Genomic DNA, 22,771 nt, shown 5'->3' with positions numbered 1-22,771 from the left:
CCTTTTCTCTGGTATCCACATGACTACAAATCACACCTGAGTAAATTAATTTGTTAATGATATGCCTCCAGTGTAATTTCAGGAAAACCTGTACCAGTGCTTCTGAAGCAGTGCATAGTAAATAATCCCCTAAATGAAGGAAAGACTTCAAGCATGTCTTTATGTGATGGAGACTAATAGTAAACTATGATTGTAAGAAAGCCCAAGATCCATCACTGGGAAGGAGCCAATTTGCATCTAGGTAAGACTGTAGCATGTGCTTAACGGTTAAGTGTTGCAGGATGTTAATGAACAAATTGGAGCTTCAGACACTTGTGACTCCTCCACAAAAGTAAGAGTTGAGTACAAGGTCACTCTGAACACAAGGGACACAGATCCGATCAGAAAAAGAGGCTAAAAGAACAATTTTATTCCATGATGCAATGCAGACAAGGTCTAATGCAAACTGGTCTTTTTGCTGTATTGTGAATAAGAGGTGTCCTTGTTCAAAATGCTTGACACAGATTTCCTAAATTTTGCAGTTGAGCTCCTATGCCTGTGCTGTAATTCCTATTGACTGAAATCACAAATAGGCAGGTCCATTAATCTAGCCACTTAAGCATGCGCATTTTACAGCAGTGCTTGTATATTTTGCCACTTAAATTCTTCTTCTCTTTATGTCTGAGTTCAAAGCAAAGTATGAATTGGCTGTCCCCTGATTGAAGCAAGTTCAGTTACTGTTGCTGCAATCACTGGCTTAGAATATGTTTCACACCCAAGGATGCTTCTTAGAATACCATTTATAGGCTTTAATAAATAAATAAATAATAAAAAAAGAATACCATTTATAGGAAAACACAATCTGCCCCTGAGAAAAATGGCTGCAAAAGGTAATTTTCACTCTTCTTTCTTCAAGGTTACTTACACCCTGGAGTCCCCTGTATTTATTCTTAATAAAGACTGAACATCTATACATGCCACCAAACAGGTATAGTAAGTCTTATTTTTTATTCTGCTCAACCTTGTTCATCCTTCCTTTTTTTAGGCCATGAATGGAAGCTGTGATGATCAGAACGTAATGCATAATTCCAAAGTCTTATTTTATGTTAGGCAGATTACCCTGTACAATGTTAGTTCACTTGCTAGAATTTCAGTTGTTAATTCTTCTACAACATTCAGCACTTGCAGAGAAATAATAAAAAGTTCCCTTTTAAAAATATCAATTCTATCCTTCATATACTAAAGAGTACTTTTATTGTTTCTATAATTTTACCTTGAAGGCAGCAATGATGGAGAAGAAATTTGAGGGGGAAGCCTCTTATTTCCTTCTACACTGAAAGAGGGAGAATGAAAAGCAGAGAGATCAATGTTCTTGATTCAGCCAATTCTGTCCCCTTGTTTTCCCACCATTGTTCATTCATTTTCTTCCAGTTATATGGTGTCGCAGTTCAGTTCAGGGGCAATCGAAGTCCCGGCAGGGGACGTCAGGACCGGGGGCAAGATGGTGGGGTGGGAGCAGGAACGAGAGTCCAGAAGTCAGGAAGCCAAGAATCCGAGGGTCAGAAAGCAAGGAGTCACGAAGACAAAGAAGACAAAGAAGAAGAAGACGATAAAGAAGAAGACGACGACGAAGAAGAAGAGGTTCAAGGATCAGGAAGCAAGAAGCCAAACGCAGCAAGGCAGGAAGCGTGTTGCTGTGGCAAAGAGCCGAAGGGAAATGCTGACCTTAAATCCTTTCCCAGCTCTTGCCACCAGGTGCTGTGAGTTACCAATCGGCCTCACCTGTGAGGCCACGCCTTGCCTCTTCAGAACAAACTTAGGAAGGCCCCAATCCTGCAAAGTCCTATTGGTCACCAGGCCTGGCTCCTGCACACACACCTGGCATATAGTCCCATCTTGGTACAGTGGTACCTCGGGTTACAGACGCTTCAGGTTACAGACTCCGCTAACCCAGAAATATTACCTGGGGTTAAGAACTTTGCTTCAGGATGAGAACAGAAATTGTGTTCCGGCGGCGCAGCGGCAGCAGGAGGCCCCATTAGCTAAAGTGGTGCTTCAGATTAAGAACAGTTTCAGGTTAAGAACGGACCTCCGGAACGAATTAAGTACTTAACCCGAGGTACCACTGTATATTGAATGACCATTATTTGCCCCAGATGCTGCTACATAAAGTCTCTCTGATCTTGAGATCTTATTACCCGTCTCTTCAAATCTTGTCCACCATCATTTATTCAATTCTGTAATTATTCTAGCCAATTTGACAGCAGCCTGCCTTTTCAACCCCAGGAGACCAGTGGGAACAGAGCCCTCCATCTGGTCCTCTGCAAGGCCCCACCCCGGGAATCCCCAGCACTGATGCTGATTGGCTCAGCAAGATAATGCCCCGCCCCATCCTCATGCACAGCTGCCAAAGTGCACAAAATGCCTCCCGGCCACATAAGGGAATCAAGATGCTGACTCTTCCACCACCCAAGGCCACAAACCAGGCTCTGCAGTAAGTCAGGAAACTGGGAATTGTAACATCAAAAGAGAAGTCATGTAGAAAACTTGTGTAGGCCACATTTGCATGTATGACTCTGCTTCATTAGAGGGTTTTAAGCAGAGGTTGGATGGCCATCTGTCATGGATGCTTTATCTGAGATTCCTGCATTGCTGGGGCTTGGACTCGATGACCCTTGGAGTCCCTTCAAACTCTACAATTCTATGATTCCATGAATATATGATTCTAGGAGATGGCTATTTGTCAGATGCAAGTACCCTTCAAATATTACAAACAGGTTGTTGTTTTTAAGGCCAACTGCAGAAGAGACTACCAAGGAGACTGGCAGCTGATATTTGTAACATCTAAAGCTCCTTAAAAATTTAGGTGACTTTCAAATTGAATGTGAATTGTACTTGTGGTGGCGACCATAACCAATGTGGCTTTTCAGTATCGAGATACTTCTGTCAAATGCTGGCTTTAATAAAATAGGAGATGGAGAAGGGAATAAATGATGGGAATCAAACTCAAAATTCTTAATATAATTTGATTTGTCAGTTAGTCCCTTGGGCTGCCAAGCACAATAAAAAGCAATGCTGTGGAGCCAAACAACTTCAGAGAAGCGGGGTGTGGGGGGGGAATCTCATATATCATTTAATCAGCCCCATCTGGTAGTTTTCATGACAAGATTGAAGGACACGGGGGGGGGGGGAATGATTATCTGATTTCCTTCATCTGCCAGTCAATTAACAAAGGGGGGGGGTGAAAGATAATAATCCTAACCACTCACATCTTATAAGCAACTTATAAATTACTACAGTGGTACCTCAGGTTAAGTACTTCATTCGTTCCGGAGGTCCGTACTTAACCTGAAACTGTTCTTAACCTGAGGTACCACTTTAGCTAATGGGGCCTCCCGCTGCCGCTGTGCCACCGGAGCCCGATTTCTGTTCTCATACTGAAGCAAAGTTCTTAACCTGGGGTAATATTTCTGGGTTAGCAGAGTCTGTAACCTGAAGCGTATGTAACCCGAGGTACCACTGTACTTAGAAAGCATGAGGCAAGTGAAGCAGCGCTGGGAGAATTCAAAGATGGAACTTGGGGACATGGGCACACAGAGGCCTCTAACTTATTCTGGAAATAAGGCAAAGCTTCGTGCTTCTATGGCCAGTTATCAACGGCTTCTTTACTCAGGATATTTGGGAGAGAACATGATGTAGGTGCTAAACAGTCACCCTACCTTCCTCCACTCTGGAAAAAGCTAAATGTCAACCTGAAAGCCAGCTGCCAAGGAGAGAGAGAGAGAAATTAGAGCATTACGTATCTGTGTTGGCACTGTGCAAACCTTTAAATAGCAGCGATAGAAAGAATTTAAAATTATAGATATATAAATTTGCACTAAGAGTAACAATAAATAGCGTCTGTAATTATCTGCATGTCATGAATGCTGTATATGAAAATAGCATGCATATCAGAGAGAAATGCATGCTTTATAACCTCTCGGTTATACCATTGTATCAAGCATTCCCACAAGACATTAGTCTAGCATCTGATTCAGATTATGACAAACCACTTAATATTGATATCTTGTCAAATCTGTCAACAGTCAGGAAAGAAGTACTCATTCATAAAACTCTTGCTCCCTTCTGTTTTGGAATCTGACATATTTTGTTAATTTGTTGATTATTTTGATTGCATTATTTACCCAGAATTGCTTCTTTAACAGTGGTGGGTTTTTAATTTTTTCAACTATGATAACACCAAACTCTATTTTTTCTGATATATGAATCAGGCATTGGATATGCAAGTCTGGGACCAGTGTCTAGATCAGGGGTGCCAATTTGAATATAATATAGGGGGGGTATAAAGTGAAATAGATCCTATCAAAACAGAGATCCTTTGAGGTGAGTGGTCCTACAGTCTGGGAGATAGGTCACCTAACTGCTCTGCCTGCCTTCTGAAACAGTTTGAAAGACAAAAAGCATAACTTTGTGTCAGTATTTTTGCAGCAGAACAAGTCACCATTGTGACATAATTCCTTTCATTTTAGGAAGTACAGGCAACACACTGTTAAAACCATGTTTATGGAAGACAATCTTACTCAGCTACAAGTGATCGCCAAAGAAGAAGAAGAAGAAAGAAGAATTGTGGAAGCAATTTTAATCTTGGAGGCAGGTGCTAGTTAAAATATTTCTGTTCCTTCCTTGGCAGTGACATTGTGTTTTAGATTTTAACATACATGCTTAGACTTTCATCAAGACAATAAGAAACCCCCAAACATTTTTATTAAAGGACAGTGAGGAGAAAAAAGGCTTGCACTTCTGGCTCTCCAAAGTATTAGTATTATTATAGATTCCTTCTTGATTCTATGTACCCATCTGAGTGTGTCCCATGAAAGGTGAATGGATTAAGTCCATCTTGAGAAGCTGAAAACCCATAGAGCCAGTTGCTAAAATATACAGAATATAGGATCACACTGTATTTCACAATATTCTAAATATTGTGAATAGTCTAATAGTCACAATAGTCTAAAGCATGAAGATTATCAAGACCCATAAGCAATTCTTTCCAAATTCTCTCTCCAACCACTTAATGTCACTGGTCACAATCCTGCACGTTGTTTTAGGCTCATGCAAGAACTTCTGTGGATTAGCCTTTACAAACAGCTTCTGTGTTGCCTCTAGTGAAAAGGAACTTCAGCACTAGTGCAATATCCTGGGTCAACTGGCAGTGCACCAGCCCTCTGCAAGAAGCTTTGGTGCCAAACTCGTGCTACTGTCACTGCGTCTGATTCCTCAATTTGCACACCAGCACATCAGCTCACAGATCTGGAGCACCAGGTTAACTGACTTCTCAAACATTACTCTGCTCGGATTTTATAGCAAGGCCAATTCCACTAAGAGCTGTTACAAGAATTGTCAGGGTAAAACTGCAAGGCTTAGGATATCTGGAGAGGCTCCATGAGAAGTAATCATTCAAGATTATTGCTGAATAATGTGAAGCATTTCATAAAGTTCTTTTGTAAAGGAACTGCAATGAAAAGTAAATGTTGGCAGCCTATTACAGTGGGAGCCATAATATATGTCAGCCTCCATTTATTATACAGGGTATTGGGAAGATGATGCCTGGGCCCATCCTCTCCAGAGTGTGCGATAACATGTTTTTCCTGAAGAGGATGGAGGAGAAACAGGGCAGGAATTGGGACACAACTTCTAAATACTATAATAAATACAATATGCAACCAAGTACAGTAAAACCTTGGTTCCCGGACAGCTTTGTTGCCAAACAAATTGGCTCCCAAACGCCACAAACCCAGAAGTAAGTGTTCTGGTTTGTGAAAGTTTTTCGGAAGCCAAACATCCAATGCAGCTTCCGCTTGAGTGCAGGAAGCTCCGGCAGCCAATCAGAAGCTGCACCTTGGTTTTCAAATGGTTTTGGGAATCGAATGGACTCCTGGAACAGATTAAATTTGAGAACCAAGGTACCACTGTAGAAGTTATTTTATTTTTCATGCTGCAAAACTCCCAACAATGTTTATAACCTTATGGTCAGAGAAAGTGTTCCTGTTTAGTCTCAAGGCAGCTAACAACATTTTATAAAGTACGTAATTACAACCAGAACAAAAATAGTCAGAAACAATAAATAAAACACATCAAAAAGGACACAACCAAATTGAACAATTTCCATGTAAATCATAAGAAGATACAAAAATAAAGATACAAAAATAATAATATCAATAACAGCAACAAACTCCCCCGGGCAAAATACCCTCAGAGGCGTACCTAGGAGTTGGCGAAACTGGTCCCCGCCAGGGGGCACAGGCCCCGAGGTATGTGTACAAAAATCACCCCAGAAACAGACCTTATCTGTTTAAGGTCATCGTGAGTTTAGACAAGAGCTGGGAGCTGAGCTGTAGGAGTAATGGCAAGGCGGTATGAAGGCAGACTGCTGGAGACTATGGAGTGTTTGATGTATCTGTGTGTGTGTGTGTGTGTGTGTGGCGACGCAATGCCTCTGTCATCATGAGATCAAACATAGGACAAGCTTCTATCTCACACAAAGGCTTGCAAATCTTTTTGTCCCTCCTTCTCTCCCTCACTTTGAACACCTTGAGTACTTGGGTCACGGAAAATGTAGTAATTTCTAATGTGGCTATTGTGGTAAAAGGGCTTTTTGGGTGGGGGCAGTGCTGAAATGATTTTTTTTATTTTTGGCAAAGTTGTTGAGCAGCCCAGACGCTATTTTCGGAGGCCGAATCCCAGATATGTCCAAGAAATTCTGGACGTATGGCAGCCCTGCGATACTAACTCCTTGTCACAGCCAGCAATTTTGCACATTTTCCATTTGCTGATGCACTCCTGTTCAAGATTCTGTCCCCAGCATTCAGAGGATCCTCAGCAGTTAGTACTCTCTCTTATGCGTATCATAGTTAGATGACGCACCTGGTGCTGGAGCCTTGAACAGGGATCATACCAGCAAATGGGAAGCAACCAAGGGGCTTTATTCTGGCAGCAGGGAACACCTGTGAAGGTGACAGTTCAGCTGGAAACTCTGGCGGAGGGCCAGGGTATTTGGGTACTTGCAGCAGTGGCAAAAGCCACAGTAAAATGACCTCCTACAGTCACACAGCACCATACGTCACCCTCAACACAAAGAAAGGTTGTCCGCTCCTACTGTATGGTAATAAATAAGGCACTTCAGAATATATGAAGCAAAATATATCTGGCCACCTTTTACCAAAAGCAACAGAGGTTTCATTTCACGTTAATGTCAACAAACTAATATTATGCACCAAAATCAATAAATATGCCACAATGTCATATAGCTTTATGAGGAAATAAGTTTCGGTGCGAAATGTATGCAACTAAGAAATGTGCAAATAAAAGTTTGCAACCGAATTTCTAGGTAAAAAAACAACAACCGTTGGGACTGATCAAATGGAAATTCTTATCTTCCCTTCTGACAGAAAATGTCTGGTGTGTAGAGCAGCTGGACCTGCTGAGACTCCAGAAAGGCAGATTATCCAAGGCTGTTTTTAAGATGAAGGAAGGCCACAAGTTGCTTTAACTTGCTGAGGGACATAAACAGTGAAATCTCAACAGAGCTTAATTTCAATGAAATACGTAGCGCTTCATAATTCATGCTAACATGTGCATTATTTATCATTGTGCTTTTCCCTGCAGTAAAACTCAGGAGAAGAAAAAGAATGTACAACTGAGTCAAACAGTTGAAGGAAATGTGAGATTAAAACGATTGTGAGAGGTGAAGCACAAATCAAGATGGCCTCTTTTTCTTCCCCTGCTTATCCCACTGCGGTGGAGTAAGCCAACAACTCATGCCTGTAAAGGGCAATCCAGCACAGAAAAAATGTACCTAACTGAAAGTTAAATTTGGATGGGCTGTAGCTATGGGCTGTAGCTAAACCGGTGGTTTCTTGTAGCAGTAAGGACCTTTTCTGTCTTTAGTTTGGTGTGTTATGAAAGAGTTAGACTATTAATAGTTGCCATGGGCCCCCAAGAAGTGGGTGATCCCATCCCCCTGTCAAAGATGGCCTCTGGAGTGTGGGGGACTTAGGAATCGAGCCCAGTGGCCTAGTCCATAATACCCATAAGAGTAACATTACTTCTCCTTTCTTGGAAGAAAGTCGAGTTTGCTGTATCAGTACAGCATTCTTCCGCAGCCAGCCTACACTTACAGTGCTAGCTGTTCTAATAACAATGCAGTCAGGGGACAAGGACATGGAATGGACTAGCTGAACATGGAAATCTCCGAAAAGTGCTGCAGCATATCTTGTGTTCAAAGCCTGCTGAGGGCTTTGAAGCGACAGACTTGAATACAACTTGAAAATAGTGAAGTGGATGTTTATAACTGTGTTTTGAACTCCTCGTGAATGACAACTACCCACCACTAAGAAGCAGCGTTATCCTGAAATCTTATAGAACCATGATATATTTTTAGGAAATTCGCTAGGTTCTACATCTTTTCAGCTTTATTTTTCTTTCCAAGAGTTTCTTCCCCTTCCGGCTCTTTCAAGGGGGATGTTTCTTTTCAGACGCTCAGTTTCCGTAGAGGCCAAACAGCGATCCCTCCCAAATTAAAGCCAAACTACTTCTGAACTTTGGCACAGCTGAACTGCATATGTGCAGTGAGCAGAGAGGGGGAGCGATGTCAGATGGCTCGTAGGCGTTGCCAGGTTTCCATCGCTGTGTCCCGTGGCCTTGCAGAGAATAAGCAAACAAAGAATATTGGTTGGCAATTCAACATAGCTTAAAGAGCACTACTCTGAAAGATTGCAGGTCATTAATGCTATCAGGATACGGAAGTCAATGCAAGCTGTTCTCATTAATCAAAGGCTAGAAATAGTTCCCCTGTTTTCGTGAAAGGTGAGCAAACAGGGCTGAATACCACTGTGGCCTTGACCTTGGATTCTGGTGCACACAAATCACTTCAGAATGGTCTTGTGCTAACATACAGCTCTAGAGCTTTTCCAAATAATTACTTTTGGAGTCACTCTGTTGCCCTATTGCTTCATGCAGCACCAGCCCACGGGCAGGGAGGAATGGGAAAAGGGCAAAGTAGCCACAGAAGGGCACTTTCTGTCTCACATATCAAACCTTCTTAACAGAACCATCTCTATATAGCAGACAAAGCCCTGAATGGTTTAGGCCCCAAGGATTGAGGGAGTATCTTCCTGAGTATCAACCAACCCAGGTTTTCAGATCTGTGGAAGTGGCCCTACTTGCTTGTGGTACTGTCACGGATAGCCACTACACACAGCAGGGCCTTCTCAATGGTGGCACCCTTTCTGTGGAACTCCCTTGCATTACAGATCCAGCTATCCCCCACTGATGCAACCGTTGAAGGGTTGGACTAGATTATCCGTGGGATCCCTTCCAGTTCTACACTTCTATGATTCTACACTTGAGTAGCTGAATGTGCATAATTGCTCCACACTTCAGCTGCTTGCACATGAGTACCTCTTTGCAGTGGCTCCATGCTCAACCCATAAACTGTGTGAGAGGTGGGCACAACAGTCAAGCAGGACCTGTTGCACAGTCCCATTGCAACTTCCACATGTGACAGCTTTTTTCGTGCATCATACAGGAATAGGGCTAACATGTGCTAAGGTATCATAGCAAATTGTCACAATGAGACTGCACTTAACATAAGCAGGAAAGACCAGCCCCCACTGCTTTGCAAAGGAAACCATACTATCTACACCACAAACATGACAACTCTTTATAGTGTTGTTTTGTGCACATTTGTATCTCATGGTTCAGTGTGATCACAGAGATTTTTGTTCCAGTTTATGACATTGAGCTGAACAAATGGCTTCTTTGAAGCTATCACAATTTGCTGAAGCCCTAGCAAATAAGGGTTCTTATAAGTTAATATTTTGTTCAACAAAGACTCTGACAAAAACAAAACAGAAGTAGTCATTAAAATTGTTTTGAGGTTTGCTAGTTATTCAGATGGCTTATTTGTCAATTTAAAAGTTCAGCTTGCAGCAAATGCAATCTTTCCCTCCCCCCAAAAAATACGACTTTCTGAGGTACAGTCATCCCAAAGGCATCCACCCACTCACCAATGCAGATTACTTTTCCTATATTGCTGCTGTTTCTCCTCTGTAAACAAAGCAAAACCTCCTTTGCACCTGCACTTTTGGAACAGCTCTGGAACATCAGCAACTGCTTTTCCCCCAACAGATTAGACAAATGAAGTACTTTTTTCAGAGCCAAGATCCAACTGGTACTTTTGCTGGAAGAAACCCATCTCCTTGCATCCCATTAAAAGTCGCTACAAACAATTCTGGTAGCAGTGAATCGCCCCCCCCCCGGCCCACACTACAAAAGTAATGTGCTTACAAATATTCAGTCTGAATGTTCTGTAATGCCTCTATTAGAAAGCAGCATCTGTTTCAATCTCTTGTACATGCAAATCAGCAAATGTTCACTTCCTCTTCTTCTGTAGTTTTCCCACAGAGCACTTGCCCAAGGAGACTCCCATGACTGCCTATATTTATTATGGGATTCCCCTTCCCCCATTCCCTTAGGAACAACACAACTGCTCATTTCACAGGCCAGGTTTACATATGCACAGTAAGGTGGTAGAATGATGAGGTGGTTGAATAGCATGTTGCAAACACTTGAGGGAAGAATCCTGCATAGGAAAACGTCCCTCCCAGAATGCTCACAAGCAGGGTTGGGCCAAAGGCAATCCTGCTCAAAGTTGGCTGAGGGCTTGTTGCACCTTCAGCACCTGACTTTCCATTGGGTCTAGACTGAGCCTGGGTAGGTAAACTAAGACCCAGGGACCGGATCCGGCCCAATCTCCTTGTAAATCGAGCCAGCAGATGGTCTGGGAATCAGCGTGTTTTTACATGAGTAGAATGTGTCCTTTTATTTAAAATGCATCTCTGGGTTATTTGTGGGGCATAGGAATTTCCCCCCCAAAAAATAGTCCGGCCCCCCACAAGGTCTGAGGGACAGTGGACCATCCCCCTGCTGAAAAAGTTTGCTGACCCCTGGTCTAGAGAGTGAGGCACTGGTGGCCGAGCAGGCACTTCCAGAGCATCTTCAAGGCTTTGTGAGCATTTCCTTCGAACATGGACACGGTCACAGTCTCTGCTGTGCCTCATTCCCAAAAGGAAATACAGACCCCTCGCTAAAGCGCTTGCAACACCTGGAATCTCGCACCGCTCAGAGTTTGGGGTGGCATGCAAAAATAGATAACGTCTTCTCTAGGCAAGCTTCAGAACACTGAATGGTTTCAAGACCAATATTAGTTTCTCACTCTAAATTGTGGCCACAATCCTACCAAAGCTAAGTATATTTAAAGCCCACTTATTTAAATAAAGTAATGCTTAATGTCCTTACTCTGAAAACAATAGGGTTTTAAAGTGTTCAACATTGGATTGATTATGCCATTCTTTTATAAATCCATTCACATTTGGGCTTAATTCATTTGAATTCTGGGTAATACTCCACCAATGGCTTGCTCTCTTTCTTTCTTTCTTTCTTTCTTTCTTTCTTTCTTTCTTTGGTAACAGAGCACTTCAAATCAATAGGAGTTGCAAATGTTCAGCAGTTTTGTCTGAGAGCATTTATTTGTTAATTTGGAAGCTCTATCCTTTGTAAGCACTTCTTTTAACACCCTTGCACTTGACAAAGCTTTCCATCATGGTAGATAGAATAGCTCCAGAGGTTAGATGCATATCAGTGTAGCACAGCAGGAAGTAACAGCAGCACTTTCTCTAAGAAGCTGCTCAAACATCTGATCAGCGTTCTCTACTCTAAACAGAAGCTAATAAAGGAGGAACTCCTTGTATTGGACAACTCTATCAGGAACCACCAAGCTTGGTAAGAGTTCCAAAAGGAAAAACAGAACATTTACCACTCTCAACTGGAGCTACTGAAAAAACAGAAAAACAAGAAACTCTCTAACCTTTCCAACCTACAGGCTACGAATCAAAACAAGATCAACAATATTGTCAATCTCTCACAGCAAGCACTCAGCCCAGCTGAGGAATCAGTCCTTTCACGTGGACTGTCATTCTGCCCTGCCAAATCCCCAGACATGATTCAGTTCTGTGGGGACTTGGAAGCATTTTTCCGCCGTTTACGCCTGAAGGAGTATTTTCAACACACACAACAACAAGACAAAGCAGAACAAGCAACAACTTCACAACCCACTGCAGAACAACAACCACCCTCCCAACAGAACACGGACCACCAACTACCACCGAAAAAGTGTTACACAAAAAAGGGACTCCACATGGACCCCTCCTGATGGACGCAATACCACACTGGACTTGTACATTGACTGCTTCCGCCACAGAATCCAAACAGATGTGACCAGAAAACACCATCGCTTACAACAAAATCTAAACCATGCCGAAAGGAGAGCCATAGATAATCTCAGAAACAACCCAGACATTATAATTAAAGAAGCGGACAAAGGTGGAGCGGTCGTCATCATGAACAAAACTGACTACATTCAGGAGGCTCACAGACAACTTTCCAATACAGCCTTTTACATAAAATTGGACTCAGACCCCACACAAGAATACAAAAAAGAACTGAACAAGATTGTTAAGGAGCTACCCCCACACATCCAAGAACAGATCCTCACAAACACACCAACAGAACCTCGACCAGGAACTTTCTATCTTCTACCTAAAATACACAAACCAGGAAATCCAGGACGCCCCATCATTTCAGGTATTGGCACTATTACAGTGGGTGTCTCCGGTTATATGGACTCTGTTCTGAAACCATATGCCATCAGTGCTCCCAGCTATGTACGTGACACCACAGATTTTCTGAGGAAAATACAATCTTTAAATAATCTTCCCAACAATACTATACTAGCTACTATGGATGTGGAATCTCTGTATACCAACATCCCACACAACGATGGTTTACAAGCTATAAGGAATACCATTTCAGATAAAACCACAGCGGACTTTGCTACCAAACTCTGCCAATTTGTCCTTACCCACAACAACTTCAAATTCGGTGATGACCTGTTCCTTCAGATCAGCGGCACAGCAATGGGCACCCGCATGGCCCCACAGTATGCCAACATCTTCATGGCGGATTTAGAACAACGTTTCCTAAACTCCTACCCACTCAAACCTCTCTTGTACCTGCGATACATTGATGATATTTTTATCATCTGGACACATGGTCAACAGACCCTGGACACCTTCCACCAGAAATTCAATGATTTTCACCCCACCATCAACCTAACAATGAATCAATCTATGCAAGAAATACATTTTTTGGACACTACTATAAAAATACAGGATGGGCGCATAGACACCACCTTATACCGTAAACCAACTGACCGACAAACATATCTACATGCCTCTAGCTACCATCCCAAACATACCAAACAGTCCATTGTATATAGCCAGGCACTACGTTACAGCCGCATCTGCTCCAATTCTACAGACAGAGACTCTCACCTAAGAGATCTACAGCAAACCTTTTTAGAACTAAAATACCCAGCAGATGAAGTTAGACAACAGATCAACAGAGCCAGACTGATACCCAGAGAGAACTTGCTGCAAGACAGACCCAAAAAAGAAAATAACAGAACACCTCTAGTCATCACATACAGCTCCCAAGTTAAAACAGTACAACGCATCATCAGAGATCTACAACCTCTCCTGGACAATGACAGTTCTCTTTCTCAAGCTCTGGGAGGAAGACCTTTCATTGCCTCCAGACAGCCCCCCAATCTTAAACAACTCCTAACCCACAATAATACTATAACCAGACTTAACACGGACACTGGCACCAGAGCCTGCAATAAACCCAGATGCCAACTTTGCTGCCACATACACCCGGACAACACCATTACTGGCCCCAACAACATCACACATACCATCTCGGGACTATTTAATTGCTCATCGTCTAACATTGTGTATGCCATAAAATGCCAACAGTGTCCTTCAGCTCTCTATATTGGACAAACAGGCCAGACCTTACGCCAAAGAATAAACGGACATAAATCCGACATCAGGAACCACAAGACAGAAAAACCAGTAGGAGAACACTTCAATCTCCCAGGACATTCTATACAAGATCTCAAAGTAGCTGTTCTATTACAAAGGAATTTCAGAAATAGACTGGAAAGAGAAGCTGCTGAATTGCAACTTATCACCAAACTTAAAACTATGGAGAGACCTGGTTTGAACAAAGACATTGGATTCTTATCTCATTATACATGACAAAGCCATTTTTCACCTTCTCACCCCTTGCTTTTTCCTGTTAGACCTATTGCAGTCGTTAAGAGTCGTCAACAGGCTCATCGCAGCTATCTGCCAATCACCCATTCCCACCACCCTTCTGAGTAATACCCCTCCCCACCTTCTCACTATATAGAAAGGTCCGGTGACTTCTGTTTCAGTGTATCTGAAGAAGTGTGCATGCACACGAAAGCTCATACCTAGAACTAACTCAGTTGGTCTTTAAGGTGCTACTGGAAGGAATTTTTTTATTTTTTATTTTTATTTTGTTTTGACCATGGCAGACCAACACGGCTACCTATCTGTAGCAGGAACTGTGTTCTACGCCCACATGATTCGAAAGCTAGATGTGGATTTTAACAGAGCAACCTTATACCTACCAATTACACCAGCAATAGATAAGCTGACTCTATGCCGGCTCAGTTTCCACCATGACCTACATTCAACCATCCCAGAATGGTGTGGGCGGGGATGCACTGCTCTGAAAAGAGCTAAGGTGGCAGTCAACGCCCCCCCCCCATCAGTGGCAACATCATGGGTGCCCACCAATCACAGGGTGGAGTAGTGATTTGGGGAAATGTTGTGATGTTGTAGAGAAGATGTCACAAAGATGTCGTGGTGGCACCTCTATGCCAACCAGACACAGGAAGAGCCAATCCACTCAGAGTATAAGATTTGACCTATGCCTGCTCATTTCCTGTCTCGCCCACATCCCACTCACATCTCCATCCTGATTTGGCTGCTCCTTCAGTTGAACTGCACTAGTGGAACAGATATTACATTACAGTGTCATGCAACAAAGCTAAATGCTGGGAAATTCAGGGCAGATAAAAGAAAGTACTTCTTCATGCAGTGCATAGTTAAACTACAGAACTCATTCTCACAGGAGGGAGTGATGGCCCCCAACTTGGATGGCTTTAAAACAGGGGTCAGCAACCTTTTCCAGCCGTGGGCCGGTCCACTGCTGCTGCATCGTGAGTGCTTGGAGTGTAAGGCCTCTCCCTCTCCCTCCTTAGGCTAACTCCATCTGGCCTAGGGGGCGGGGCCCAGGCTCACCTTCGCCACGGCTTTAAGAGGCCTCACTGAGGCCAGGGACATTGCTGCTGCTGCATCGTGAGTGCTTGGAGTGTAAGGCCTCTCCCTCCTCAGGCTGATTCCATCTGGCCTAGGGGGCGGGGCCCAGGCTCACCTTCGCCACGGCTTTAAGAGGCCTCACTGAGGCCAGGGACATTGCTGCTGCTGCATCGTGAGTGCTTGGAGTGTAAGGCCTCTCCCTCTCCCTCCTCAGGCTAACTCCATCTGGCCTAGGGGGCGGGGCCCAGGCTCACCTTCGCCACGGCTTTAAGAGGCCTCACTGAGGCCAGGGACATTGCTGCTGCTGCATCGTGAGTGCTTGGAGTGTAAGGCCTCTCCCTCCTCAGGCTAACTCCATCTGGCCTAGGGGGCGGGGCCCAGGCTCACCTTCGCCACGGCTTTAAGAGGCCTCATTGAGGCCAGGGACATGGCTGCTGCTGCATCGTGAGTGCTTGGAGTGTAAGGCCTCTCCCTCCTTAGGCTAACTCCATCTGGCCTAGGGGGTGGGGCCCAGGCTCACCTCCCTGATAGTTTTAAGGACGGTGCTGCTGCAGCAAATGCTAAAGATGTTTTATATATTTTAATGTGTTTTAAACGTGTTTTTATTGCTTATTTTGTTGTACCACCATGAATGGTGGTTTTTATCTATGTATTCTTGTTTTGTTCTATCTTGTTCTGTTTTGGGGTGGGATATTGAGTGGGGTGGGGATTGGTTTTTGTTTGGGCACAATTGTTTTTGGTTGTTTTGTTTTTCGATTTTGTAAAGGGAGGTTACTATGAGGCGTGGGATTGCTACCGTGGAGGGGCGAGGGAGGTATGGCGGTGGGGGCAGATGTTATAAGCGAAGGGGATCGAGATACGGATATGCTCGTACCCCTTCCAATCTGCGCCCCATCCCGAGAGACGAGGGTAGGGTGAGCAAGGATTACTCACCTCCTTCACTGGTGTTGTGCAATGCCAGGTCTATAGGCAACAAAACCGCCACCCTGCGAGATTTCTTTACCTCGCAGGGGGTCGACCTGGCTTGTGTGACGGAGACCTGGGTGCGCGAAGGGGTAACTGTTACCTTACGAGAGATGGCGCCCCCGGGTTTCTCTGTCCTCCACCAGTCACGGACTGTGGGCCGGGGGGGAGGGGTGGCATTATTAATCCGGGAAGATTGTTCTTTCAGGGCTCTACCATCGCCATCGATCCCCGGCATTGAATGTGTTGGCCTAGTGTGGGGCTCCGAGGAGAGCTTGGCTGTCTGGCTGGTGTACCGGCCACCTAGCGCACCAGCAGCCACCCTGTCAGGCCTGCTGGAGGCGGTGGCCGGCTGGGCCTTGGAGTTCCCTAACCTATTGGTATTGGGAGACTTCAACTTCCATGCTGATGCCGCTCCCTCCTCACAGGCTCTGGACCTGGTGTCTTCCATGGCGACACTAGGGCTCTCCCAGTTTGTTTCGGGCCCCACACATCAAGCAGGCCACACGCTGGATTTGATCTTTGGTGCCGGTATAGATGTGATCATGTCTCCTTCGATGAAGGTGCCATGGTCTGATCACTACGCTCTGAAAGCCAGGATTGACTTTCCACCCCCACCCTGCTTAGGTGGCGAGCCGATTTGGGCTCGCCCGCAGAGGCTGATGGACCCTGATAGATTCCGTCAAGCCTTGCGGGACCTTGCTCTCCCTGGCGACTCATTGACTGAGCTTGTTGAGGGCTGGAATACCCAGCTCCTGGCAGCCATCGATGAGATCGCACCTAAGCGCCCTCTGCGACCCCGCAGAAACCGGGCTCCCTGGTTTACCGAGGAGCTTCGGAAAATGAAGCGGGACCTCAGACGGCTAGAGCGAGTATGGCGGGGTGCCCGTGACGGAGCCTCAAGAACATCTTATAGGGTTTTTATGAAAACCTATGAGATGGCTGTGAAGGCCGCTAAGAAGTCTTACTTCTCGGCCTCCATTGCATCCGCTAGCTCTCGCCCGGCGCAATTATTTAGTATAATTCGGTCTTTAACGTCCCTTGATGGACAGCCAAATTTAAATAACAATCTGACACACAGCTGTGAGGCATTTGCGAGCTTTTTTGCGGAGAAGGTCCTGTTGCTCCGCCATGACCTCCCTGCCAATTTGGATACAATAAAGGAACTGGAGGCCCCTCGACTGTCCTCGGGTCCAGTATTGGACCATTTTGACCGGATATCTCCAGCCGATGTGGACAGACTCCTCCAAGCTGGAAAGCCCACCACCTGTCCTCTTGACCCGTGCCCGTCATGGCTGATTAGAGCGTGTCCAGACGAGGTGCGGGCCCCCCTGGGGGATATCATCAATTTGTCCCTTGGCACCGGGATATTCCCAGGGGAACTGAAGGAGGCAGTGGTGCGTCCGCTCTTAAAGAAAACATCATTAGATCCCTTAGATCTATCCAATTACCGCCCGGTCTCGAATCTTCCATTCCTGGGTAAGGTGATTGAGAGAGCGGTTGCTGAACAGCTTGGTAGGTTTCTGGATGAAACATCTGCTCTGGATCCATTCCAGTCCGGCTTCCGTGCTGGTCATGGGACCGAGACGGCTCTGGTCGCCCTAACAGATGATCTCCGTAGGCAGCTGGATCGAGGCGGGTCGGGGCTGCTGATTCTTCTAGATCTGTCAGCAGCCTTCGACATGGTCGATCACGAACTCCTGGACCACCGCCTTGCCGACGTGGGAATCCAGGGCACAGTCCTTCAATGGCTGCGCTCGTTTCTCTCTGGTCGGGGACAGAGGGTGGCGCTCGGGGGGGAATTGTCATCGCGCCACTCCTTGGTGTGTGGAGTGCCTCAGGGTGCGATTCTCTCCCCGATGCTTTTTAACATCTTTATGCGCCCCCTCGCCCAGCTTGTCCGGAGTTTTGGGCTGGGTTGCCATCAGTATGCCGATGACACCCAACTCTATCTGTTGATGGATGGCCATCCTGACTCGGCCCCCGATACACTGGCGAGATGCCTGGAAGCTGTGGCTGGATGGTTACGTGGGAGCCGGTTGAAGTTAAATCCTTCGAAGACAGAGGTCCTCTGGCTGGGGCGGGATGATATGGGATTGAGGGGGCAACTCCCATCTCTTGCGGGGGTGCAATTAGTGCCAGCACCGTCCGTTAAGAGTTTGGGTGTAATCTTCGATACCTCCCTCTCTATGGAGGCGCAGATTACAGCTATAACAAAGGCGGCATTTTTTCATCTCCGCCAAGCTAAGCAGTTGGCCCCTTATCTCTCTCGCCCTGACCTAGCCACTGTGATCCATGCGACGGTCACCTCCAGACTGGATTATTGTAACTCGCTCTACGTGGGGCTGCCCTTAAGACTGACCCAGAAACTCCAGCGGGTGCAGAATGCCGCGGCGAGACTCCTTATGGGGTCTTCGCTGCGAGATCACATTCAACCGGTACTATACCAGCTGCACTGGCTCCCGGTGGAGTACAGGATCAGGTTTAAGGTGCTGGTTTTAACCTTTAAAGCCCTATACGGCCTAGGACCCTCGTACCTACGGGACCGCCTCTCCTGGTATGCCCCACAGAGAAACCTACGGTCTGCAAATAATAACATCCTCAAGGTCCCAGGCCTCAGAGAGGTTAGGCTGGCCTCAACTAGAGCCAGGGCCTTCTCGGCTGCGGCTCCAATCTGGTGGAACGCTCTGTCACAAGAGACTAGGGCCCTGCGGGACCTGACATCCTTCCGCAGGGCCTGCAAGACAGAGTTGTTCCACCAGGCCTTTGGTCAGGGCGCAGCCTGACTCCCTCCTCTGGCAACCTGCTTAGAATCTTGCTTAATTAGTTGCCATTAATTTGATTTTAATTGATTTTTATAATGTAATATTTTTTAGAATGTGTGATTATCTGATGGTTTGATTGTTGATTGTTGTTAGCCGCCCTGAGCCCGGCTTCGGCTGGGGAGGGCGGGATATAAATAAAATTTATTATTATTATTATTATTATTAAACCATGTGGTGGGCCGGACTATATTTTGAAGGGGAACAAATGAACGAATTCCTATGCCCCACAAATAACCCAGAGATGCATTTTAAATAAAAGGACACATTCTACTCATGTAAAAAACTCATGTAATTCCCGGACCGTCCACAGGCCGCATTGAGAAGGTGGTTGGGCCGCATCTGGCCCCCTGGGCTTAGGTTGCCTACCCCTGCTTTAAACGATAATTGGACCAATTCATGGAGGTTAAGGCTATCAACAGCTCCTAGCTATGCTCTGCCTCCACAGTTGGAGGTTGTAATGTGTCTGAATACCAGTTGCTGGAAGCCACAGAAAGGGGAGAGTGTTCTTCTGCTTGAGTCCTGCTTGCAGGTTTCCCACAGGCCTCTGGCTGGCCACTGTGAGAGCAAGATGCAAGACTAGATTGGCCACTGGCTCTTCCTGTCTTCTTACGTGTCATCATGCCAACATAGCTAAACAGTTGCACTCGCATTTCGCATCTCAATATATAGATTGACAAGTTGTCATGTGTTGGTTTTCTCCACCAGATAAATGAAAACCCAAACCTTATGCCACCAGCTCTGCAGAACTGATATGAAGTGTATCACCTTAGATTTAATCTTATCCGGCTCCATTAGTGTGGCAAAGATAGATTTTCGTCATCGTTGTCAAGCAATATAAATATATCCGTTTACAAGTGTGCTGCTTCATTCATCAGGGTTGCACGGGACAATCTGTTTTCAGTAGGTAAGCATAGCATGGCAGAAAGAGATAAAAATGACAAATGCTTCCAACTCAAGATATGCTAATTCTGAGCTATGTACTGCAAGTGCTTCTGCCTACTATTATGTTAATGCTTCTCTCAAGAAAGTTCTGGCCACATTTGTTAGCATTTAACAAAACAGCACAAAGAAAGCACAAAATAAAACCACAGGAGTTTTGTGGCCTAAAAGAATTCCGTGAGACTCCAGAGCAGCCTTTCTCAACCTGTGGGTCCCCAGATGTTGTTGAACTACAACTCCCATCACCCCTACCTAGCAAGGCCAGAGCTCTGGGATGATGGGAGTTGTAGTCCAACAATATCTGGGGACCCACAGGTTGAAAACCACTGCTCCAGAGCAATGAGGAAGGAGCAGGTGTGTGGTTTGGGGTGCCCCTGTTTCCAGCTCTGTCAGTGGAGGTGAAGATGCCTTCTGTGGCTAGGAGTGCACACCCTCCAACATTTCTCCAATGAAAATAGGGATATCCTAAGGAAAAGTGGGACATTCCAAGATCAAATCAGAAACCGGAACAGCTGCTCTAAATCAGGGACATCCTTCGAGGGTCTAGGAATGCCTTTCACCAACTTTGGTTGGTAAGATAGCTACAACTGTTCCTGGTTCAGAATGATTTGACCACAGTTGTTGTGGAGGCAACACTCCACTTTGCGAAGGCAAACCTTGCACCAGACATGCAACAGTGTGTCAAGGAGTGTCACACCTGCTGTCCCTGAACTTTTGCCTTCTTGGCTAGAAAACAGGGTTTTACCCGACCGTTTGTCCTCTCACAGATTTGTTTACTAGACATGACGCTTGGCTGGAGCATGACGGGGGATGCAGACGTATCAGGGGGGAACATCTGAGGGAAAACACCTGCTGACACGTGTATTTGCTAACGCTGGAAATGTGCTTAGATGAAAATACGTCAAGTTCAGGGTGGTTTCACTACTCTTGACTTCTGCTAATAAAAGGAGCCTCTACAGAGCTAGCTGGCAGCTTGCTTGGAGCATGCTTGCCAGCGTGCTTCTGCACAGCTCACCTGCATTCAACCCCCGTCGTCTCCGTTATTCCTACAGTTGTAACCTCACAGTTGGATTACTACAATGTGCTGCATATGGGACGACCCTTGGGGTTGGTCTGGAGGCTGCAGCTGTTGCAGCACATGGCGGTTGTGTGGTTTGTGTGGAGAAACTACCTCCAGCATATAACACTCTGTTTTCAGGATCTGCACTGGCTGCTAACCTGCTACCAGGCCAAGTTCAAGATGTTGGTACTAACTTATAATACCCTATACAGGTTACTTGAGAGACCACCAAACCCCTTATACGCCCTGTAGATTGCTGCAGTCTGCAGGAGAGTTTCTCCAGCAAATTCCAAAGATCTCAGAAGTCCACACCACAATAACTCAGAGCAGGGCTTTTAGTGTAGCTGCCCCTGTTTTGTGGAGCAGCTATCATGTTGAGATATAGCAGGCACCTGCAATCTGCACTCTCCAGAAACAATTGAATAAATGTTAAAGCATGTACTGATGAGGCAGAAATGCACAATGCCTATTGTGCTTGCATAGTTAACAGATATTGTGACTTTTAAGAGATAATTTATCAGACCACTTCTTACCCCTGCTTCCTTACCCAGTCAGCCATATTGTATGGTTTTGAGGCACAAAATAATGTTAATTAGTCTTGTCTACCTGTCCAATTCCTAACCACAAGAATAACCTTTGAGGAAGTCAGATCATGAGTCTGTAAGCCTCCTAAATTCACAAGTAAGTAAGCTAAGAACCCTTCTAGAAAGTCTTTATTATTCCGTGTTTTGGAAATGTAATGATATTCAATCCCAGTCACACTTAGAATAGATCCATTGAAATCAAGGTACATAAGTCCTCTCTGATTATGACTTACCGGTATTTGGTTAGCACCCAGTGAAGGCCTGTTCAATGGATTTCTTCATCTCTTTTTAATAGTCAGTTGTTCAACATGCTAACATAACAAGGTTCTGGTTCATAATGAAGGCCACATAATTAATTCCTACAACTTTTCAGTTGGATGACTACTATAAAAGTGTGAATCCCTCTCGACCAAGGAATAGAAATGAATACATAAAGAATATGTAGCTGAAACAAATATTTTTCTTCAGTAGTGCATTTTTTCTAATCAGCAGATTTAGTTTCTGTAGGATAAAAACAAAACTGAATGCGTGTGATGCGTCTTCGCAGTAAGACAGTAGCAGCTGCTATTTTGGCACCAAAAGACTGATGGAATTTACTGGCGTACTTCAAACATGCTGGTGGTTGCTATGGTATCCAAGCATGTCTGACACAGTTGTTCAAAAGCAACAAAGGTTTGTGCAATTTGTCTCACAGGACAGCAAATGATTTCTACGTGGTTGTGTGCCTTCGTGGTCCTTTTCCTTGGTGGGTGTTGTGAAAAGCCGAACCCTCAGAAGGATGAACTGCAGAAATCCAGTTTTGTGTTGTAAAAAAAAAAAGAGCTTATTGTTACAACAATGAGCTTGCTCCCTCTCGGATGTTTTCACAAATGTTTATTAGTTTCCTCACTTGTTCAGTGACATCCAGTTATTCAACCAGTGCTATTTTGCAGCTTCAGGAGATGCAGAAAGTGGCAGCCTCTCTCTTGACGGCATAATCACAAGATGACATTACACCAGTCCTTTAGAGTCTGCATTGGCTTCCTGTTTTCCCTCTGGGTACACTTCCATGTGCTACTTTTGACCTACAAAGGCTTGGAAGCAGCACCCCTAAGGGACCCCTTCATTCCTTTT

The sequence above is a fragment of the Podarcis erhardii genome (assembly GCF_964252035.2).
Source record: "Podarcis erhardii genome assembly, chromosome: 1".
Lineage (NCBI taxonomy): Eukaryota > Metazoa > Chordata > Lepidosauria > Squamata > Lacertidae > Podarcis > Podarcis erhardii.
The sequence above is the reverse complement of the archived record's forward strand: the minus strand, read 5'-3'. Positions refer to the sequence as shown.